The following is a 24,013-nucleotide window of genomic DNA, read 5'->3' on the forward strand; positions in this document are numbered from 1 at the left end:
GAGCTGCCTTAGTGGAATAGGAATCAGGAAAACTGAGCACTGAGATGATTTCTAAATTAGAATTAAAGAAATGGAGACAATGATTGTGGTGATGCCATGCAAATTTAGCGGAAATGCCATCAGAAGCATCATTTCCTCAAGTTCTGCCACTCCCTGGGAATGCTGATAGAAGATGTGCCTCAGCTCTCAGTTTTTTAAGCACTGGCTTAGCTGAACACAGTTATCTTACTCAGGGTCATATTTCCTTTATGAGGCTATGTATATGCAATAACTGGTCAACAGAGAGTCATGGTCCAAACCAGTCATGTACCAAAACCTGCAAAATTGAAACAAACTAAACTTTGCAATGTGGGCTAGCTGTCCTTAAACTCACTGTGTAGCCAAGCCTGGCCTAGAAGTCTCAACAACCTCTGCTCTTGGTCACCAAAGTGCTAGAACTACAGGCATGTACCACTACACTGAGCTACAAAAAGATTCTGTCTATCAGTCATCTCGGGTATGTGGTTAGAGTATCAAAAGCTGACTAACATAGCGGATATATAACATAAGACCAGAAAATCTGCAGGAGGACAACATTTAACGGGAAGTACCACGATATACTCTTTACAATGAGTGATGTTCTAGGGAATCTCAGCATGATCAAGTTCAATGGTGTCTCTTCTCTGTGGGTCAGATCTCAGGAAAGAAGAAATGCTACCCAACAAGACACTACCAACTATAGATATTAAAGGTCTCCCAAAATGAGATAGGACAGATAGAATTACTTCCCAAAAGAAAAATGAGTTCAGTTATGAAAATGGGTAGCAAGATGATAAAGGCCATTAAGAGTGCCCGACTCACTAAGGACTGTAATGATAGTTAATATAACAAGGTTTGCATTAAAGCAAATAGGTAGGAAGACATCAATGGTGCTACTCAACCTGTACAACCAGAAGCAATCAAGCAGGCAAGATGAGAAGGCCAAGAGTACTTGCTCCCCAGAGAATGTTATAATAGTTTTTCCTTGTTCCAAACCTGAGCCAGATTTTGAGCTGAATCCCAAAATACCAAATTTGCTAGACTGCAGGGAGGAAGGAGCTGCAATCCCATAACAAAAGTGAATGTAACAATTTCTCACTTCTTAAAAGGGGCTTTTGACCATTTATATTGTTAGCTTCATGCTTGCAAATGCAAAATATCTTCACATTTCAAGGACAGTCACACATAAGATATGAAATGGCATCAAAGCATCTGTAGGGATACTACTCTGAATCACAATCATACCTGTAGACCAGTGATGGTGAACTTTTTAGAAAACAACTGCGTAAATTGCAACCCAAAACTCACTTATTTAGAAAAAATGCCAACACTACAATTAAACCTGAATACTGAGGTTCTAGTTTAGAAAAAAACAACTCAGACATTAGCATCTTTTGTCTTAAAAGACAAACACAATAACAGAGTCTCAGTGATACAAACAGCAAGGTGGTGCGTGTGCCATAGGTTCACCACCACTGCTCTAGAGCATCCATGAAATTTGTTAGGATTTTCGTTGTGACAACATAAACTTTAGCTCTTTCTGTCTAATCCTCTGTCCTTCTCACTTCTACATATGTTTTTCCCAAGGGCCCTTCGCTGCATACATGTCCTCAAAGAGTCTATTTCCCAGAAATTCTCATTGCCACTATAGTCATCATTTAATCTGGGATCCTACAAAAAATTCAAAAATTGTGGGCCTTAAATAAATATGCCCAAGTAGATTTGCTCTACTCAGCCCATACTAAATCAGTTGGCACATGATGCATCTATGTATTCTAAGCATAAGTTAAAGTGCTTATAAGTTACTAAGTTTTGGGAGATTATATAAGCTTATTGAGGAATAAGAGACTAACACAAAATATTTTACTATAGGTTTTACAAATGAAGAAAGAGAAGCTCAGAAACAGATTTGCTAATGTTAAAGATCAGTATAAAACCACTTCTGATCATGTGATGTCATGTCTCAACAATTTCTTGTGGCTTCCCAAAGCTACTGATTAAGACCAAAAATTCAGGGCCAGGGATATAGCTCAGCAGTATGGTGCCTGCCTAGCAAGTGCAATGTTGTGAGTTTGATTCCCAGTATCAAAAAAAAAAAAAACTGCCCTTATGGAATATGATTTTAATTTAATCACTCAGAATTGTATTGTAATATACTTTTTCACATGAGAGACACTTTGAGCATACTGTACCCCTCAAAGCCTCCTTTGCGTGCCTTCTGTTTTTCAATCTGTTAATTTGTCCAACGTCACAATTGGAAGGAGCAAAGAAAATAATGCCATGTCTTCCATGAAAACTTCCTAAGATTTAAGAGAAAGCATGATTACTGTAGCTCCACCTTTGAATTACTGTGTCACTTCTACCCCTCTTATGACACAATTCGCTGGACCTGCACAGTGCCAGATGTTTGTTCTGGGAACAGAAGGTCTTTATCTACTCTCCTCATGTAGTATAGAGGCTACCTGTTGTAAATTCTCAGTAACTATCTTTGAAGTAAATGACTAGTGGATAACAAAGTATTGTTAGAAAATATAAATGTTGCATAGGAAAGTAAAGTATTGCAATCTTTGCTTTAAATTTTAGTTATTTAATTAAATAAATAAATGCATAGAAATATGGCTGTCTGTTGAAACACCTGAATTTAAACCCTTGCTTTGTGCACTTGGCAAGATGTTTAATTCCCTCAGAATCTCAGTATCATCACTTCCCAATTAAGAATCTCAACCATACAGGATTTCCCCATATGAAACGAAATGCATGCAAAGGAGCTCAGAAATTGCTCAAATAAATGTTAGAAGCATTTTTCTGCATGTTACACTCTTCCTTTCTGTAAGTCCTTTAATGTTTTATTATTATTAATTATTAAGATTATATATATATTCCAATTATTAAGACATAACTGGAAACCCTTGGAAGTATTTGTTTTTTTAAGCAAACTCAAGGTATCATGCATCATAATCTAATGTAGTACCTGACATACATTTCTATATAGAAATTATTGCGGTTAATCCATGACTTTGTGCAAATCATTTAATCATTCTTTTAAATTTATGAAGTAAAATGTAATCTTTTCTAAAATCTATGAAGGAAAATATCTGCGCAAATTATCTGTAAGTCCATTTAATAATTTCAGTAAATAAAATGGAAGGAAGAGGTACTTTGTGTGCTTGGTTGTATTTGAAAGTGTAGATCATTTTTGTCCCCCTTATCTGCCTCCCTCCTTCTATCTCTTCCTCTTTCCTCCCTTCCTCTCTTCCTTCCTTCTTTCTTTCCATTTTTCCTTTTTCTTTGTGCCTTCTTTCTCTTTTCTAATTAAGAACTTACCATGATTTCATTTCAATACCATCATTTTCATTGCTTTGGATTAAACGGGTGAAAAAAAAAGGGCATCCTCCCCCCAGTTATGTGTATAACTGCTGAATCTAAAGAATGACTTGTTTTTGGTTTTGGTTTTTTTTTTGGATTTTTTTCCAGTACAATAATCAAACTCACGATCTTGCACTTGCCAGGCAGGCACTGTTCTGCTGAGCTAAATCCCCAGCCCCAGAATGATTTGTATAGATGATGCTGAAAAGCTAGTTACCAGTTTTTAGTGAGACTGATATTAAAATGTAATGATAGGGGGCTGGGGATTTAGCTCAGCGGCAAAAGCGCCTGCCTGGCAAGCGCAAGGTCGTGAGTTCGGTTCCCGGTACCGGAGAAAAACCAAAAAAAAAAAAAAAATGTAATGATAAAGAACAATTACTGTTATATTTTAATAATTTCTTTAGGTCAAAATCACTAAACCATTAAAACTAAGCATAACAAACCTATCACCTAAAATATGAGGGAGGAAGACTTTCTGTAGCTCTGTCTATATTCCTTGGAAGTAATTCCCTACCTGAGAAAATGTCACCTTCAAAGATGCAAAAAAGAATTGCACTCTGAAATTTTGCACTCATTTGTGAAATTATGGAACAACAAAACTGACTCCATGAGAAGCAATTAATGCAGTCAAATATGAATTTCACTGCAGTTTTCAGTTCATAAAACTAAACAGCAGGAAAGAAACCCAGCTGAATGAGCACAACTTAAAATTAACATTTCTTATTGGCAGTAATAACCAAAAGGAGGAGGAAAAAAATGGAAATATAAAATTATGTGTGAAAAAACTATAGAATATTAATAGTTTATGAAAAACACAATTCTAAAGAAAACAAATTCTTTATTTATATTAGTTCTCCTTGGTGTGACTTCTAAAATTGAGATTTTTAAGTAGGTTTCTCAAATTTAAAAATTTTTAAATTATAAGGAATATTTGGATTATAAATTAGTAGATTATGAGGAATGTCTAGAATAATACCCTACACTTCTATTTCTTGCCCAATCGCCCCTCTCCCACAGAACTTCTGAAAATAGAAAATATCCAGAATGCGGAGGTCAGCTGGTCATTTGCTTAGAAGACATTAATGTCTCCCAATGCAGAAGTGAATAAAAGCACTGAGAATCTCAAATATTCTGAGTGCACAAAATGCTGAAATGCAAATAAATCAAGAAAACATTGCATGCTGCTTCATTTTAGAGCTTAGACTGAAGATGAAAAATGTGCTTCAGTTTGATAGCTTAAAATTAACTTTTGGCAAATTGGATTTAATTGTTGCCCTATTTCCAACTCAACTGTCAGCATAAACTCTTATGTGAGTTCCTAATCAAATGAGCAGAACATGCTACAGTATAATATCTACACAACCACAAAAAGATTTCAATCTTTCAAAATTCAACAGATGCTATACTTAGTGTTGTAGGTTGAAGAATAAAAATAAAAATATTAATTATACTCAAAGCTCCTCTGACGTCGATTCCATTTATAAAACTAGGCAACCATGAGGATGTTTGCACTTTTTAGTGCTAAAGAACCTCAAAAGAAAAAAGTCAGAGGGAGAAAATGAATTTTTAAATAAGTAAAGATAAAAGGTAATTTCCTTTAAAATACAGAATATTAAAATAAGTCTGCTGGAGGAGGACATCAAATAATTTTAGAAATGAAAGAGACTTTAGAAATTGTTAACAGTGGAACTCACCAATTTTACTATTGGAGAAAGATGTCTAGAGATCTCAAAATGAATTGGCTAAAACACAAGGAAGCTTGGTTTACCGCTTGTGACCTGGGAAAATGTGGGAGGGTCACTTTACCTCTCTGCCTCTTGGGCACCTAACGTACAGTGCAGCAATGATAACATTGCCTTCTTTAGTATCAAATTACAAAATATGCAGAAAGAGCTTACAACAGTGCTCACACATAGGAAGCACTCAATGAAAGTTGTCTCCTGATTGTGATGCTCTTCACAAGAAAGCCAAAAGTCAGCTTTGGCAAATTCTTTGTCAGGAACTTTGTGTGTCACGTCATGTTGTCTTCAATGCACAGGAGGTGACTTTAAGGGTTGCATAGCCATTCAAAATATGAGTATGAAGTGATATTTTATTAAGATGCTTAAAAGGATATTTAAGTAAGGAAACTTTTAGATATGCAACAACAGAACAAAGAAACAGAAGGATAGAAGGAGGAATTGATGTCAGGAAAACAGGGACTCTTAAAGGTCTTCATTTTATGTCATCTAAGCCGACACAAGTATGGGAAAGATTCATTTTCTTATGTTCAATTCTTGCAACCACAGGAATCCCCTGGAGATGTAAGTGGGAGAGAAAAAGCAAATCTCTTACTTCTTATTTTACTTCTTCGTCCTCCTTCAAAACAGTACAACAATATTCTTAGGAAGGATTGGAAATCCAGCCTAGGTATGCACTTGAGAGAGTTCATGACCTCCCTTGATGAAAATCCAATATCCTGGGGATTTTGAAAAGCTTTTACTTTATACCACCAGAAGATTATTAGGACAATATTGTATACATGGTATGTTACTAGTTGAGAACAGAGACTTTAGGGTCAGATAGAAACCATTTTCTAAAAAGCACTCTGTGCAGTTATGAGATATATATATATATATATATATATATATGGAGAGAGAAAAACAGAGACAGAGAAAGATTACTAATAGTACCACCCTCACAACCAAAGGATAAAGAATTCAGTGAACTGATGTATGGAATATACATCATACAATAAGAGGTATATGAAAGGCACATACAGAAGTGTTACTAGTTTCTAAATCTATGGGCCAATGCTAGCAAAACACTAATACTAATAATGTTAATAATAATGAAACTTCGTTAATGGTAATACTAATGCTAATACTAATAATGCTAATACTATGTAAATGTTAATAATAATATAATAATACTAATGTAAATACTAATAAAACTAATAATGTTTAAATTATCTGATAGTTTAAAAACAGTAATAAAAAATGATCAGTTTTTATTTCTCAAAGGTACAATAGCCATATGTGAAGGCACGATGGCCTTAGAGGAATGTTAAAAGACAGGATAAAGAGAAAGATTAGCAGACCAATAGCATTAGTGACTGAGGAACAATCAGTACAGAACCTGTAAACAATGGAAGCAATGAACACTGTTCCCGTAAAATTGCACCCACGACAAGCTGAGCCTCAGTAGATCAAGTTGTCACATAAGTGAAGGTCGGAAGAGACATTAGAGATACTTTTTCAGGAAATAGTAAGCATTCTAATACTACTTCATACATAACATTGGAATTTTAGTCTATACAATCTACAGTTAGATAGACATCTATAGTAAAAGGATGGTATTAGAGACATAGGACATATCAGACACTGCATGTAACCCAATAACTTTGTGAGGCAGTCTGGCGGGGAAGGGTACATCATCCTGATCCATAGAGGAAATGACAGTGAGGCAGGGAAGGAGCACTTCGGGCTCTCAGCAGGCAGCGTAGCGAAGAACAGCACCCATTAACAACACCCAGCCTTGGATCGCTCACCCTGTGAAGAAGCAGCGATTCAATGCATGCTTCTTCTTAGAAGGAGAAAAAATACTTTAGCGGAAACTACATAAGACTAAAACCTACATAGGCAAAGTCTTCAGAAACAATATAACACTTTATTTAGCAACAATTGTGGGAACAGGATATGAGTCATGATTTGCTTATTATCTGAGAATTTAGTTGTCATACTCATCAATGCCTATCAGAAAGCATATATTATTACCATAAAGCTTCAAATCTATTTCTCTCTGAGGATCCCAAAAGGTTAATCAATATTTGTGAAAATATAGTTGTTTAAAGTGCTTGAAAATAAAAATGGAATTTCTTATAGTTTAATAATATCTTAAATTAAAGATTTATTTGGAGTAGATGAGTTGCCAAGATATCACAATCATAAGCTTTTGTTAAAAACTAGGGTCCTCACATATATTCAGTCCATTTTGAGTAATTCTTATGATACGGTTGGCAAGAGTGATTTACTTATGAAGACTGGAAACCAGTAAGGAGAAGTGTGGGATCCTGTAATGCAGCCCTGGATAGGTTGGCATTTTTACAGTTATAAAGTGTAGAGGTCACTGAGGAATCCCAAACGCTGGTGCTAGCCTCAAGGAAGAACAGAGCCTCCTGAAGCCCATGGAAAGTAAAAACACTGCTTGCCTTTTGCTCCAAAGAAATGGAGCTGTGGGGCTAAGTATCATAACATTCAAACTCCCCAAGAAATTTGTGGACAAATTTGACAGAGACAGCTGCAGAACTTTATAGCTGACAATTAAGAAGTGCTGAGGCACACTGGTGTGAAATTGCAGCATTAAGGACCTGAAGCTGCAAAAGCAGCTGTGCTAATCTCCCAGCTCAGCACTTCTCCTTCCAACCTCCTCCAAGCCAAAAGCAAAGGCCCAGAGGAGTAGCTGACAAATGTGGTGCAGAAACCCACCAGACAAGGGCCTCCATTACTTTGGAGAAAGTCTAGATACATAAGGAAAATGCTAATGAGAATTTTATACTTCATTGTAAACAGAAACCCACCAGACAAGGACCTCCATTACTTTGGAGAAAGTCTATATGGATACATAAGGAAAATACTAATGAGAATTTTATCCATAAATTATGTATTATCATGTAGGAGAACAAAAGAAAAAAAGTCATTTCAAGTAAGTTAATAAAATGAAAAAATTATGAGTCATTCAATCTGAGTTTAAAATAACAGTTCAGCCACTCACTAACTATATCAAATGTGCAGCACCTGTTACCTGTTTTAGAATGCCAAGCCTATAAAATATAGTTTCAGGAAAATCAACCAAGTGGCAAATGGCTTCCAAACCTATGGAAACCTTGAAATAATAAATGTGCATTATTTTAATCCACTAGGTTTGGGGAGATTTGTTGCATAATAATGGAAAATTAATACAGAGTATTTTCTTAGAATTTCTTAATGAATTTCCTTGAGTTTTGCATGTCAGGCTGACTCAGATATTCCCTAGGTTGATAAGGTAATAAGGATGCCTGTCACCTAGAAGACTGGGATAATTTTAACTTGAAATCCTTCTATTTCCTATTGGTAAGTGTTGTCCAGGCCAAATGCCAATGAAGTCCTCATTTCCACCTTAAACCTCATGAGCCTGGCCTTTACTGTCCTCATTCCTATCAGCCTCTGTTCTTCTGAGCTCTGACCATATTGTTCTTCTACTTTAATTTCTTGCCTTCCAAGACATTTCTAGCTCATATCTCTAAAACTTTTCAAACTTCTCCCACAAAGTAGTTCCAAACTGCATAGTCAGGTACATTCACAGGAACGACCTCATTTCTCCAGTTACAATTTTCTGTATTAGACAGCTCTCCTACTGGAATATTATACCCAACACATACAATTTAAAGAAGAGGTTTAATGTAAATTACAGTTTCAGTGGACTTAATATGTGGTTGGCAGCTTCCAAAAAAGAAACATTATGGTGGAATAGCATAGAGGAACAAAACAGAGTAGCAAAGCAGTACCAGAGAAGGGATGACAGACTATGTATAATACTCGAGGTTACATTTCCATGACCTACCAAGACACATGTAGAAGCATGTTCCATCAATCTCATGGGCAGCTCCCAAGTAAGTCAGGTACAAAATCAAGCTTAACTGTCACACCCATCCATCCTAAACCTCCATTCATGGTCCACCCATACAACAAACAGTGCTCTATAGTCGAGTTTAACATCAACACTAATCTTACAATTCAGTTTAGCAATGAATGTTACCTATATGGCAGATTCTCTGAAATTAATTTGAACTGACTCCAAAGGTACTTGGTATAATAAGCATGGAGAATATTAAGAATGCCACTTTTTTTAACCTGAAAATAGGCTTCTGGTAAAAATCTCAGTGCTTACATAGTTCCACAAGGATTTTATTTGTTAGATATTAAAAACAATTGAATGAATTTTGCATAGAAATATTACAAATAGTTTCTTCACTGAAGAAACAACTAATACATACCCAGAGTTCTTTCTCATCAAATTAAGGACTAGATTTATAATTCTAAAAATAAATTTTTCTCTTTTAATGTCCTATATTTTCTACATCTAGATGTATAATCCACTAGGAAAATTGGGGGTTTTTTTGCAATACTTGCTTTGATGACTAAAGATATTAAAGTAATTGATAAGAAAATAAGTTTTGAATATGTCAGCTATCCAGTAGTATTATATAATATTTTATCATATCCCAGAAGCAGGAATAGTATTGATTTTTTCAGACAATTTTGTTTTTACTGAACACATTGTATTCCTTACATAAATCTTTATTAGCAAAAGAAACATGTCGAAGAGGGTACTAATATTTTGATATTTCTACTCCTTGTTGTGTCTTATACCAGTGTAAAATGCATATTTCATATAGCTAAAAGGTCTTTCTAGCTTATAAATACATACATACATACACACATAAATACATACATAAATAATCTTTCTTTGCTATGCACAGAGGATAAGACCCAGGACACACTTCCTCTCAAATCTCTTATAATAAGGGTCATAGTATTTCTATATAAACTTTCACATTTTTATATATGTACCTTAAATCATGTCTGGATTACCTATAATAAATAATACAATCTGAATACTTTGTAAATAGTAGTTATACTGTATTGTTTAAGGAGTGAAACATCATACTTTCAATAAGTTAAATCTGTAGATGAGGAATCATAGGTAAAAATACTTGACTACATATACATATAAATGTTCACACATATATATGTGTATCTTCATACATGTATATATGTATGTGTGTGCCTGCTTGTGGTATTAACATCTCACTGTTCTCTAGATATTAATATGTATTTCAAATGCCAGTTTGTTTATCAAATGTAAGATTATTGAACCATAAAATTTTACCTTGTTTTGATTCTCCATTTGGCCTGATTTAAGATAAACCAAAGCAATGTAAGTTTCACAGGGGAAAGGGTTTTGTCTATTTTATCTGATATAGCTCATATGATGGATTAGGTCTGTGGACATGATAGATACATGTTGAATGAATAGATTTCATTAGTAAATGATCTAAAATTTAATCTTTTTCCATGTATGCAAACTGAGAACACAGAAAATATTTTAAGGAGCTAGTAACTGCTGCTGTATGGATTGGCTTGATTGTGTTTCCCAAAGGTTCATGTGTTGGTGATTAATTTCCATTGTGAAGTATTAAAGGAGAGTGAGAACTTAATTTAACTATGGGGTTTAGAAGTGGGACATTTTGGAGATCATTAGGATTAGATAAGGTCATCATTGTGGAGCTTGATTGAATGCTGGTGCCTTAATAAGGACAGAGAGATACAAGGATACATATGCATTCTCCCTGTCTCTTGACAGGTATTACCCTGTGCCACCTTTATAAAGTTAAACAGCTTCAACAATTTCATTATAGTAATGCAAAAATAAATGAGTATAATAACAGAGCCTTCCTTAAAATGAAAAAATGTTGTTTGTGAGATTTTCTTCTTTTCAGTAAAGGCTTAGCCCACTTATTTTTATTTCAACTGGAAAGATTATGAGATAGAATGATGGTGGAGTAGAGTATATCTTTCTTCACATGGGAAAATGAATCATTTTTAGTATAATTAGGAAAATTTTAAATAATAGCAGCTGAAGGATGGGTGAATAATTAGAAACATTTTCTAAAATGCTTCTCCATACATTTTCTTTAAATTGTTTTAAAATTAAAGCCAGAATTCAGTATGAGTGCTTTGACAGGCATTGTCTACTTAAAACATATACAGTATTAAATCTTTAAAATGAGAAGATTTGTCTAATTACCTTGTAAATATATATAGCACTAGTAGATTTATTTAATATGAAAGATACATTGGTATAATTAAGCAATTACAAACCTAATAACTGAACAAGGATTGTAAAAGAATGAGAAAATATCTTGAGATAAATTCTCCTTCATCTCAAGAAATATATTCACAATTCCATCTTGATATTTTATTAATTCACCGAATAATGTTCTAAGACCTACTTACTCTTACATGTTACTACGGAAGCAGTAGCACTTAATTTTACCTTTAAACTAAAAGTAAAAGTTGATTCAAAAATTTCCATAATGCATTTATTATTAACTGCAGAAAGCATTTTGTAAATTTTTTTTCAAATATAGCTGTGTTGAATTCATTAAGCAAAGTGGTTCACTGGTTAGAGCAGTTTCATTTCAAAAGCAGGAAATTTCCTTTAGCACTAATTAGAAAATGAATACCATACAAGTGTTTTAATGGTCAATATCCACCCACTCTGGCTAATTTATCTACAGGGAAGAGTAGGGGTTGATGAATCAGAGGAATGAGTCACCATTGGTAGGGTATATGTGGTGGTGGAATCCTGCAAACAATTATTTCATTTCTAGACATCACTTAGATAAATAATGTATAATGTTATAACCCAGCATGAGGCTCAATATTTTGACTTAAAAACAGCTTTGTTATTTCTTACAGGATAATTAATATCTGCTGAGTTGCCACTGTAAGTGATGAAATGTTTCTTAAAATGTTGTGTGATTTCTTTTTGCCCCTTCACTTTGGCACTGCATCTAATAATTTGGCATTGCATTTTTTGGCATCGTAAGTTTTTATGAACTCCTGAGTGCCTGGATAGTACTGCAGGTGCAGTCAAGCATTATGGAAATAGCCTTGGGCCACAGGTCTACAGCCAGACTTTTACTGTAATTAAATAAGATATCTTACAAAGAAAGAGGAAAACAGCAAACTCGGCTTTCAAGCTTAGCAATATCACTTATGGTATTTTATTGAGACTACTTCTTGACTGCAAAGAAATTTCCTCTGCCTACTTTTCACTCACTTCCTTGCAGTTTGTGTACCTCCTTATATATACCCTTGTTGTTGGTTAGGCTTCAAATTCTTGTGGATGAAGATCCGTATAAAAATGTATTATCTGTCAACCCAGGCACTGGGGGAAAATGCTCACACAAACCTTTATGCTAGGAAAAGAATTATAGTGGCTTCAGCTCCAGAGGGAGTTCCCAGTCTTTATAGTAAATCATAAGACTCTTAGCTCAGACCTCCACAAAATTCTTTCTACTGATAATTTATACTGTACAGTTAGTCTCTATTGTCACTCCCAAGGTGTTGATATGAAGACCTTATGAACTCTAAGAAGTGGAACTGTCTGGACTCGTTCTAAACAAACTGGAAAATATCAATAGGACTGCCAAATCCAGAGGCAGAAGTAACTATCTACATTACTGATTAATTAAAGGGAGTGGAACACAGGTTATATGAATAAAATTTTAACAATGGGTAATCAAATATAAATTATTCAGAGTTTGTGTTTCTGAATAACTTGTAAACCTGAATTATGTGTCTTTCAAATGAACACAGCTCCCTGGCTTCTGTTCTTGGACTTTTTTCAAAAGTATTAATCTCACTTTAATGGTAAAGCAAGATAATTTAATCTCTGGAGGTGATTTCTCCAACTCAGTATTGTCCCCAGTGTTGAAATACTGAAACCAAAAGGTAAATTGAGAAAAACTACAGCTGACTTAAATCTACAAATGACCAAGGATTACATGTCAATGATCAAACACTCTCTAAAAACAAGCACTGAATGTGGACTTGGGCTTAGGAATGAATGGAATCACATTTTTTTTGGTATTTTCTTTTTTCTTCAATAGCAGAAAATGACTAGAAACAAAAGAAACATTAACCTTTACACAACATACATTTACTTGTGGGTTACTCAGTCACTAACTGATTCTTATGATTTACTATATAAGAGTAAATATACTCTTATACTCTAAGACACCTAGGAGTCTTATGATTTACTATAAAGAGATTGAACCCAAGGCCTTTGCACTGAGGTACGTTCCTAGCCATTTTAAAATTTGATTCAATTTTTTGTAAATTTTGAGACAGGTTCTTGCTAAATCACTAAGCTCCCCAAGCTGGGTTCAGATTTAAGATCCTTTTCCCTCAGCCTCTTACAGATAGGATTGTACGTTGTGGCAGAAACTTATATTTTATCAGGTACTATCTTAATTACTTTTCTCATTGCAGAGACAAAATACCTGGCACACACAAATTAAGGGAGGAGAGGTTTATTTCAGCTCACATCAACACCAGGAAAGCCATTTAGCACAGGCCTCTTGAAGCTTTACAAGTCCACCAATGATTCTGCACTTGTCTCTCCACCTTTAAGAAGGAGAGAGGAATAGGGTATGACTTACCTTCCTCTCCAGCAGCATGCAAAGTTTTAAATATGGATTCTTTCTGGGATGAATATGCCAGTACTTTAGTAAATGGATAACTGTATATCACAGTGTCTATCTGTCCTTGAGCAGGAAACTGCAAGACTTTGTCTTCAGGAAGATGAACAATATATATATATGTTTCTAGAGGTTTTAGCCCATAGTCAGCTGACTCTAAGGCAGAGTGGCATTAGCAGAGGGGCAGCAGAGAGAAGAGCCAGGTTACAGCAGTGCAGGCGGAAGGCAGCGAGCAGCAGCAACAAGATGTCCCCCTGCCTTTCCCTTTCACTCCACCCAGGCTACCAGCCTTTTGGGTGGTGCCCTCCAGAACTATGCTAATACTAATCAGTGCACTAATTTAGTACCACACACCTTAATCCAAGTATCGCATGCTCTAGACCCAGCTGGCTCTGAAAAGCCCCACCTATGAGCAGAGGAGGCTTTGAGGGGACATCCAGACACAAGCCATAAGAGGTAAAAACTACTGTTCATTTGCGTGTATGCTGCCTTGTTCTTTCTCAAGCTCTTTACATTGAGGCTGAAGGTGTTTAAAAATATTGAAAGTAGGTCTTCAAACTAAATTTGGTATAAGGGTATGTTTTCCTAGAGAATAAACAGATAGAGAGCATGCACCCAGGCACATATATGTTGTTCATCTTCCTGAAGACAAAGTCTTGTAGTTTCCTGCTCAAGGACAGATAGACACCATGATATACAGTTATCCATTTACTAAAGTATTGGCATATTCATTCCAGAAATAATCCGTACTTAAAACTTTGCATACCGCTGGAAAGGAAGGGAAGTCATACCCTATTCCTCTCTCCTTCTTAAAGGCAGAGAGACAAGTGCAGAATCATTGCTGGGGTTGTAGAGCTTCAGGCTATCCTTAGGGTAGAAAATGACTGCTTGGGAAATAATTTATTCTGAAAGTTACTGAATCTTTCCTGTTGGTATAACTTATTACTGTGCTAAATGGCTTTCCTGGTGTTGCTGTTTTATCCTATATATGAAACTAGAATGCAAAGTTTAATCGCAGTTCACCAGGGTTTATGATAGTTGGAAGCTATTAATGATTTAAATGGAGTCCAGGTACTTCAAACCCTCCAGCATATTAACAGAAGCCAGTTATTAAGTGGGGCCATGCCCTACATACTCAGGAGTGCATGGTAATTTCTATTCTCAAAAAATTTCTGACTTAAAAGAGAACTGGGGAAAGTCAAAGGGTCTCTTTCTGGTATCTGTTTGCTGCTAGTAGCATAAGTCAAAATGAACATCATATAAACTATTTTTAATAGCTTGATAATTTCCATTTAAATATGGAGAGTGTCAGCTCTGGAGTACAAATGCTTAAATAAGAAATAGCTTTACAAGTTACTTTTTTGAACTTGAACTAATTCTTTTATCTCAGTATGCCACATATCCGTTTCTTTATCCATAAAATGAGGATCATTGAAGAAATTAATCTTTCATATTGTTGTGAGCAAAAAATTAAGATAATCCATGGAAAAGGCTTAGCATAGTACCTAACACATGTTAACAATAAACATATTTAGATAATTATGATTTTTGTTCATATTATCTTCATTACTGACTTACACACTAAAATGAAAATAAAACATATATTTAAAAGAATGTAAAGTTCAATAAAAATATAAAACTTTTAAAAATGATGATACAGGGGCTGGGGATTTAGCTTAGCGGCAAAGTGCCTGCCTGACAAGCACAAGGTCGTGAGTTCGGTTCCCGGTACCGGAGAAAAACCAAAAAAAAAACAAAACAAACAAAAAAAAAAAAACTAAAAATGATGATACATATACAATATTCCATTTATGAATTTATTCAGTACTAAAATATATCAATATATTCATTGATCTCTAAGGCTCCTAAGAAAGCTTTCTCTCTCTTATCTATAAATTTTATACTTCTGCTTGAACTGTCCTTCAGTTTGAATAAAGTTTTCTTTCCGTCGTGGTTATGATTAATCATTGAGTTGTGTACACCTTTGCCATGGTTGCAAACATCTTACATTCTTTCTACAAGGTCTCAGAGGTTGCCTAGTAAATGTAATAATAAAATGCACCATAAAACAATATCCTTAACTATGGCTAACTTATATTACATGACTTTGCAGGTTTTCCTCAAGAAGAAGCTACCCCACAAGCTAAAATTTTACTATCATTATACAGCATTAAATATTAAATGACTTTCACAGCAAAGGCAGTTACCATTTTGAGGTGAATTTTGGTATTGTTATCTGTATTTACAGCCTTACTGAACACCTAGAAAATATATGCTTGCATCAGTTTATTAAGTTCTAGAGAGCGCCTTCCCTTTAACAATGCCTCTGCCTGTAGAGCTCAAGTCAGGAGTGTAAAGTATCTATCAAGAAAGGGAACTGCCACCAGAGAAAATCAACAGCATCAGTGAACCGCACCTAAGCCAAGGATACTTCATATCCTGAACATATTTGCTTTCCCCAGTGCTAGTCACTATACGAAAACTTCAAATTTATTTGATTTCCTTTGTGGTCAGAGCGACTCTGTTTACTTGCCATATCATTTCCAGAGACTTACTAGGGTACAGAAAGGGGACTTTGGGAACCGCAAGGGAAAACTGAATACAGGGCATAAATTTCAATGCCAATATTTTGCAAGGGGACTTGTTTATTTAATAATTGTGGATAGCAGATTCCAGGGCCAGAACAACATGATCTGCATCCTTCCTTTCCCCTTCCGTTTTCAGACTCAGTGGTTGCCATCTCACCACATATAACATGGTTCTTTAAAAGTAAGACCAGATGGCACTGAATGATAAGCCATTCTTCCTGAGGCCGGAAAAGAAGGTGAGGTGAAAGGCAGAGTTATGAGGATGATGGGAGGAGGTTGTTAAGGGTAAAGAAATTGCTAAAGTATAGTAAATACAAAGCAAAACTAGACTGTGGAACAGACCAGAAGAATATGTCACATAGGGTCACCTGGGGTCATCCCTCACTGCCAAGGATGAGCTGAATTTAGAAAGAACAAATCACAGAAGTCCTTTAGAACAATGGACATTACATTCGTTGTGTTTTGTTCAGAAATAGGATAAAATCCAGAGTTAAAGATTGCTTAATGTATATGGCTTACAGTCTCAGTGAGGAGACACATGGAAACTATAAATTCAAATGAAACTTGGTTAAGGAATTATAAACAGTGTGTGGGAGTACCAAGAGAAGGTTGTCTAGCCTTTAGAGATGGAGAAGACAGACATGAGAAATAAACTGTCTTATTAATGTGCTCTTATGTGTCAAAAACATTTTTTTCTGAAGATGCAGAAAATAAAATTTTAAAAGACTAGGAAATTTTTAATTTTTTAACTTTAAAGAGAATAGAAAAATAACAAAATAAGAACAATATAGACAAAAATGAAACAACACAAAAGCAATAAAAATGATACAAGGTTTCAAAAAAATTAGGAATTAACAATGGTTATCATATTACATTTTTTCATCTTCAACAAAGTTGCTCAGATTACCAGAGGTAAGACTAAAAGATTGATCAAACCATTAAAGAGAATAAAAAATATTTTTAAGAAAATCTTAGAAACAATATAGAGGTTCACTGAACAAGATGGGAGGAATTCACCAAAGGTTGTTATTTTGCATATTGTTGTCTTCAAATTAGTTGTTCAGATTACTAGATATAAGCATGCAAAATTGGTCAAAATATTTTAAGCATTACCTGTTCTTTTCAATAAACCCATAGGCAACAGCAGTACAATTATCCCAGATAGATAGACAGATATATGATAGGTGGATGAACAGATAGAAAGGTAATTTCCCTTCTTTCTTTGTTTTTCTCCTTTCCTTCATGCCTGTTGTTCCTTCCCTTTGAGCAATTTCTTTCCCTTTCACAATATCTATTGTACCTTTTGAGTTTTATTTACTCTTTCAGGTACTTACACTAGGGAGAAAAAATGATGTTCACATATGTGGGTTCTATTTATTTCACTTATGATATGGTCTCTAGTTGCATCCATTTGCCTATAAAAGCCTCAAGTTTATCTTTCTTACAGCTGAGTAATATTCCATTATATAAAGATACCACACATCTTTTTATCCATTCCTCAGTTGATGGGCATTTGATTTGTTTCCAAGACTTACTATGACATATTGTGCTGCTGTTTGAGTATCCTCTATGTTCATTACTAATTCTTACATATTTGGAAGGACTCTTGTCAGCAAATGGAAGACATTCAACTCATCCTTGTTTCAGAATATGAGGACGCAGTGAAACACGCAGCTCACAATCCCAGGCACATGCTTCCTCCAGGCATGATTGCATTAGGAAGCTCAACTGCTATCCATAGGAGACTCATGCCCCTCCCTCGAGCTCGCAGTGATTATCCTTCCTTCTCCCATCTCCCATCTCCCTTCTCTTTCCCCATCTCCTCTCCTCACCCCCTTTTCCTTTCCCTCCCTCCCTTCTTCCCTATCTCTTGGCACTATTGTCTTATGCTTTATATCGTTCATAAACAATGTGAATCTCTACTGTGACTCCTGGAACTCTGAGATTTTCATGATAGTTGAAATTAAAGACTTCTACATACAGAGATCTTCTCCAATCAAATAGCTTATCAACAATTACAGTATTTTCTCTCAATAAATACTCATTACTTGATCTGCTCATGCTTGGCCAGATGCTCTGGGTAATGGGTTAGAACACACTCATTGGTCAGTTCTGGAGCAGTTCCTGCCTCAGGTACTGTAGCCATAGCGGGAACTAAAGGCTAAACCCCACTTGAACCACATAGACTGAGCTAAGTACAGTCCTCCAAAGAAAAATTGTGGTGGTATCTAGATAAAGTGTAATGGCATGGTACGTACCACTTCATCAGCGCGATAATGAATTGAGGTCACAATTTTTAAGAACCATTCTGAAAGTTTTATCCATAAGAGCGTAATACCTTTGGAATAATTCACTTTGATGTTCTTTTGACTTAGTTTTTCCTTAATTTCCTGACTTAAAGTAGTTTTTCATTGGTGTACATTCCATTCCTGCTCCTAAGTGAGAAGAGATTTTCTTTTATTCAGTGTTCCATTTATTTACTTCATCTCATTTATCTCAAGATATTCTTTTAAGCTTTAACAGTCTAGGGAGTTGTAACTTAGGATGTTAATCTATGAGGCTTATTTTATCAAGCATTAAAAATCCTGTCAAAATAGTAAAGATATGATTTTACACACTGTTGAAAACATATTTACAAATGGAAAATTTTCACAATACTTAGGCTTCAGTCTATAAAGTAAATGGTACATGTGACATTGTGTACCTTTTGCTTTCTATTTAAAGTTAGTCACATTTTCTTTACAAGGTCAATAGAACAATTTCCATTTTGAGTCTAGACGGAGCCTAATAAATTTTAATCTGATAAATAAGCATTGATGAGCACTGTATTTGTAGGCAACATGTATGAACATACATGCACACCTCTCACTTTCCATGCTATATCACATTTTAAACCTTTACTTTATGGGGTTAGAGGAGTCAGAATCTCAGATGAGGAGTAATTCCAGTTCTCATGGGTTAAGACAAGAGTTTGTCCTGAAAGTATCACTTTCATCTAGCTTGGACTAGATAAAAGCATTTCAGAGTTTCTCTTTCCTGCTGGGAGGTTCCCACACATGGCAAGACCAAGCTCTAAGCTCCCTAGAGCTCTTCAGAAATTAAATGATAGACACATCAGTCATCCCTATCCACACTATTGTGAGAAAGATTGCTCAGTACTTGAAATACACAGAGAACTTTCAGCTTTGTCTTTTCTCATTTTTCTTCCTTTTATTTTTTTAACAAAAATACTAATTTATGAGAAATAGTATGTACCTAACAAAAAGGTGAGTGATAATGTAGATGCATTTTAAAACTGACCACGAGTTTGATTTTTTCAGGGAAAGTGGTAAATTTGGCTAAGGTTTTATGTCATTACCAAACTCAGTGAATCTTACTAACTTGCAATAATCTCAAGGGAAAAAAAAATAAATGTGGAAAAGATAAAGCAGTCAGAAATATAATTTATAGTTAGCATATATCTCTGAAGAAGAAAGAAAAAAGTTACAATATCAGAGTACTAAAGTAAAAATAGACTAGTAATGTTACAATGTTTTATATTTTCAATTGTTATGGAATTAAGTTTACTGTACATATTTATACATATATACATATATTTTTATGTTTATTTGTATTTCAAAAATAATAAGTAGGACTACCTAAACTTTATTTTTTTATTTTATTTTATTTTATTTTTTTTTTTTTTGGTTTTTCTCCGGTACCAGGAACCGAACTCATGACCTTGCGATTGCCAGGCAGGTGCTTTGCCGCTGAGCTAAATCCCCAGTCCGGACTACCTAAACTTTAAATCCAGAGACAAATAATAGATTAACCTTGTAGTACAGTAAATATGGTTGCACAATTTCTATGTTGGTTTTTTACCTTTTAAAAACCATCCAAACAAATTTTTGTTTCTTTGGATAAATATTCTGTCATGAATATTCTCTTTATTTTTCTGTCTATTCTGACCTCACTCGAGCCTTACTTCATTTCTCTTATTTCTTCATTTCTAAGTGCAATATGAGAAGTTTCTTCAGGTGTTTATTGTTTCCTTAGTTGACGTCAATGTACAGAGATAAATAAGTAGAATCCAGTTATCAGCTTCCTGGTCACTGGTCTCTCATTTTCCTTCATCTTCCCATGAGTAAGTCAATTTAAAATAAAGAGGCCTGCCAAAGAAAAATGACAGACATAGAGCTTCTCACTGCAGGTAGTTTTTATCTTCTGGAATAATTAGTTGACTTTGTGCAAAGATGTTTGGCTTTCAGAGTTTGGAATATGTAGGTATGATTATTACCTATAAAATGCCAGCTTCTCTGAACAATTGTTGTTTGGAAAATTATGATAGCTTATCAGTGAGTGTTAAACAATTCATAATAAGCTCTAATTTTAAAGGTAGAAAAATGAGCACATATTGTCCATTTTAAGTTTTGGATTGATTGTGTTTGGAAAGTTAAACTTTAGATTTTCTCATATTTGAGAAGAAAGACTTCTAATGCAGAATTACTGAGCAGTTAACTTTAGGTAGCCAGAGAAAACTGGGTACTGAAAAATCCTTAACAAGACCTTAAATAAAGAACTAAAATAGATTACTGCAATGAATAAAACTGAAATTCATATAAGAAAGTCACGTAGCCCGAATTATATTTTAATTAAATTGTCAAAGTTGCATTGGCTGTGAGGAAAACAAGCATATACAATGTTTGAAAGGCAAATAAGGAAAAAACATGTAGTGTGGCCAGTATAAATCTAAAACCACTGATTAGCATATATGGGTTTTCAGCTCAGTTGCCCTGAAACCTGAAAGTATAATTTGTCTTCCCTGGGAATCCCAGTCAGCTGGAGGCCAGGAGACTGGTCAGGCCACCCCGGACCCATGAAACCTAATGAGAAGCAGAAGAGTCGAGAGAAAGGCCCTGCAGAATGTCAACACAGAAAGGAAAGAGCCACTGGTTAGGAATGGCGGGAGTCTGCTGCCTGTTTAGGGTAATGTCAAAGCATGAACAAAAGATTAAAAAGTAAATAAAAGGTCCAGGGAAAAGCTAATAAAGTTTTAAAAGAACATAGATAAATTTCTTAAGGCAAAGAATATTTTTGAAAGTTTATCCATTCATAATTGTGCTAGGTGCTCTTATTTATTATATCCTTTAGTTTCAGGAATAATTTATGTTAACCTAGTTGCTGGCAAATGATAGTGCTCTATGGAGGTAAAAGCAGCCATTACAATTATCAAGAGTAATCATGCCTATTGCTATTCACTTTCCAGTGGGAAGTAGATGCATTAAATGAAGAAGAAAGGACAGTGGAACGAGAAGTGCGGGACTTACATTACTGAGTCCCTACAATATGCCAGATTTGTACATATCTCAGTATACGTCAACTGAAAATAACTGTGAGAAATAACTCCAGTGTCTCCACTGGCAGATGGGGATGGTAACATTTTCTCTTTCATCTCAAATTCTTTTGTTTACTTTCTATACTCTCTTTCTTACTTCTGCATTTTCTTCCTTCTGTCTTTCCTCCCCTCATTCATTTATTTGCTAACTGCTTCCTACTAGGGATCCGGAAAATAGTTGGATCAGTTACACAAACAAATATATTTCAAACTGCATTGCACGTTGTTATGTATAGACACTTATGTTTGTATAGCATGTATTTGTATATGTATGTCTTGTGTATATCATTTTAAAGAAGGGAAGAAAATAGTGAGATATATTGAAGCCAAGAATTAAATTGAGACCAAGCACACCACACATTCAGTAAGAAGAGAACTGCAAATTGGGCTCTGAACTTTCTTATATCCATCACAAAGAAATAAAGGCAAATATGTATGGATTACAGTATTTGTATGGTAAAAACAAAAGATAATAAATATACTTTTATTTGTTCCTGAAACTGTAACCAAAGGGAGGGCATAGTAAAATATTCTTTTCCTTCCCACAAAAATCACCTCACCAAATAAGCATAGTTCATCTGCAGTAAAACCAGTAGATATTTTTTGCCCTGAAACATCATATAAAAAAGACAGAAGAAAAGTAAATTAATAGAGGGAAAAAAATTACACGGCAAAGATGAAATTCAAAATGAAGCAAACCAAAAAAGCCGTTGAATTTTCCTGTCAAAAACAAAGGAAAGTTTAGGAACTGGAAGTGCAAGTTAACATATAAGCGATAAATGAGGCAAGGGGCTGAAGTGGGAAAATAATTTTAAAACCCATTTAGAGCATTAGATCCTTACATGATTTTCACTCCTCCCACCACTTATGGATCCAGGGGACTATTCCTCGCCCTTGAAAAACCAAGGAAATCATTCTGTGGAAAAACTGAGACAGAGAAGCCTCAGGCCCAGGGACAACGTGCAGTCGGGAAAAGAGTCTTACTGAGCAGGGGAGCTCCGGGTGAGAGCCGCCTTCCCCAGAGGGCTCGGAGCGCCGGAACCGGGTATTTGTTTATTAAGCAGCAGACTAGATGCTTCTTTTATGAAAAATTAAGTAACTTCAGAAAAGAATTCTATATATTCTAACAGATGAAAAAAATTAATAATAACATCATAGTGACATTGCTCATCTACAAATTGCCTATAAAAAAATAAAGGTTTTTGAGTCTCACTCTTCAGGGGACCAAACATTTGAACATGAAATATAAAAAAAAACACATAAAAATAACATTTTAAAACATTTGGAATAGAGATAATGTAGGTTAAAACAGGAATATCTATAAAAATATGTTATACTTAAATATTATCCTCAGAAACTTTATAAAAATAATATTATATAATGTTGCATATTATTTATTATAATTACAAATTTATAATAATATATAATTATGTCATATAATAACAGTATTATAATTATCATATTGTATATTATACATTATATTATGAATTGTATATGTTATATACTAATAAGTATATTATATATTACAAAATATTACATGTCATATTATTAGAGATATAAAATAAACAGCCACATTAAGAAATAATAATTAAAAAACAAAAATATCTCTAGGAATTTTTTTAACAAGTCTAATATCAATTTCAACAATGGATAACACAGCTTGGAAAAGCTAAAGGTTTAGTCTTCAATATATTTATTTACTAACAAAAGAGAAAATAGAATATAATTTGAAGAGCAATCCAAGAGGCTCAACAATTCAGTTTAGGGAAGAGCACAGAAAGCATTTATGGGGAAGATATGAAGCCAGTTTCTCCAATCTAGATAGAGATGACTCTCCAGAATGCAGCCAATCAATGCAAAGTTTCTTTTTTTATTTTTTTATTTTTGTTTTTCTCCGGTACCAGGAACCGAACTCATGACCTTGCGCTTGCCAGACAGGCGCTTTTGCCACTGAGCTAAGTCCCCAGCCCCAATGCAAAGTTTCATACTGAGATATTTCATGACTAAGGATAAAGAAAGTAGTCTAAAATATTTGTGGAGAATATAATCATGTCATGTACAAGAATAGGACACCAGAATTACATAAGGCTTCTCAAAGAAGTAGAGGAAAACTTTCTACCATAGTGATGGAAAGTAATTTTGCATCTAAGGTTTTATATAAATTTATGTTATTAATCAAATATATGAATATAATTATATTTTTAAAACTTCAAAGTCTCTCAAAAGTTGCTGCCTCTACATGGATTCTTAGGAAGTTGCTAAACTAGGATATCCTCTAGCAACAATGAGGTACATAAACTAATAGGACTCTTCAAAGTAGAGAGTTAAAGAGAGACTCCAGTGGAATCTCTGTATAATAAAACAATTCTGAGTGAACAC

General features: G+C 34.6%; 1 long non-coding RNA gene across 1 annotated transcript in view; it reads left to right on the plus strand.

Moving 5' to 3' along the window:
• The first annotated feature begins 13,225 nt into the window (after positions 1-13,225).
• Positions 13,226-24,013, plus strand: part of LOC106149335 — a 31,110-nt gene continuing 20,322 nt past the window's right edge. The window contains exon 1 of the long non-coding RNA XR_001235452.1: positions 13,226-13,267. This is a non-coding gene — a long non-coding RNA (uncharacterized LOC106149335). The remainder of the gene's footprint in view (positions 13,268-24,013) is intronic.

Source organism: Chinchilla lanigera, unplaced genomic scaffold (genome assembly GCF_000276665.1).
Source record: "Chinchilla lanigera isolate Chin_1 unplaced genomic scaffold, ChiLan1.0 scaffold00042, whole genome shotgun sequence".
Classification (NCBI taxonomy): Eukaryota; Metazoa; Chordata; class Mammalia; order Rodentia; family Chinchillidae; genus Chinchilla; species Chinchilla lanigera.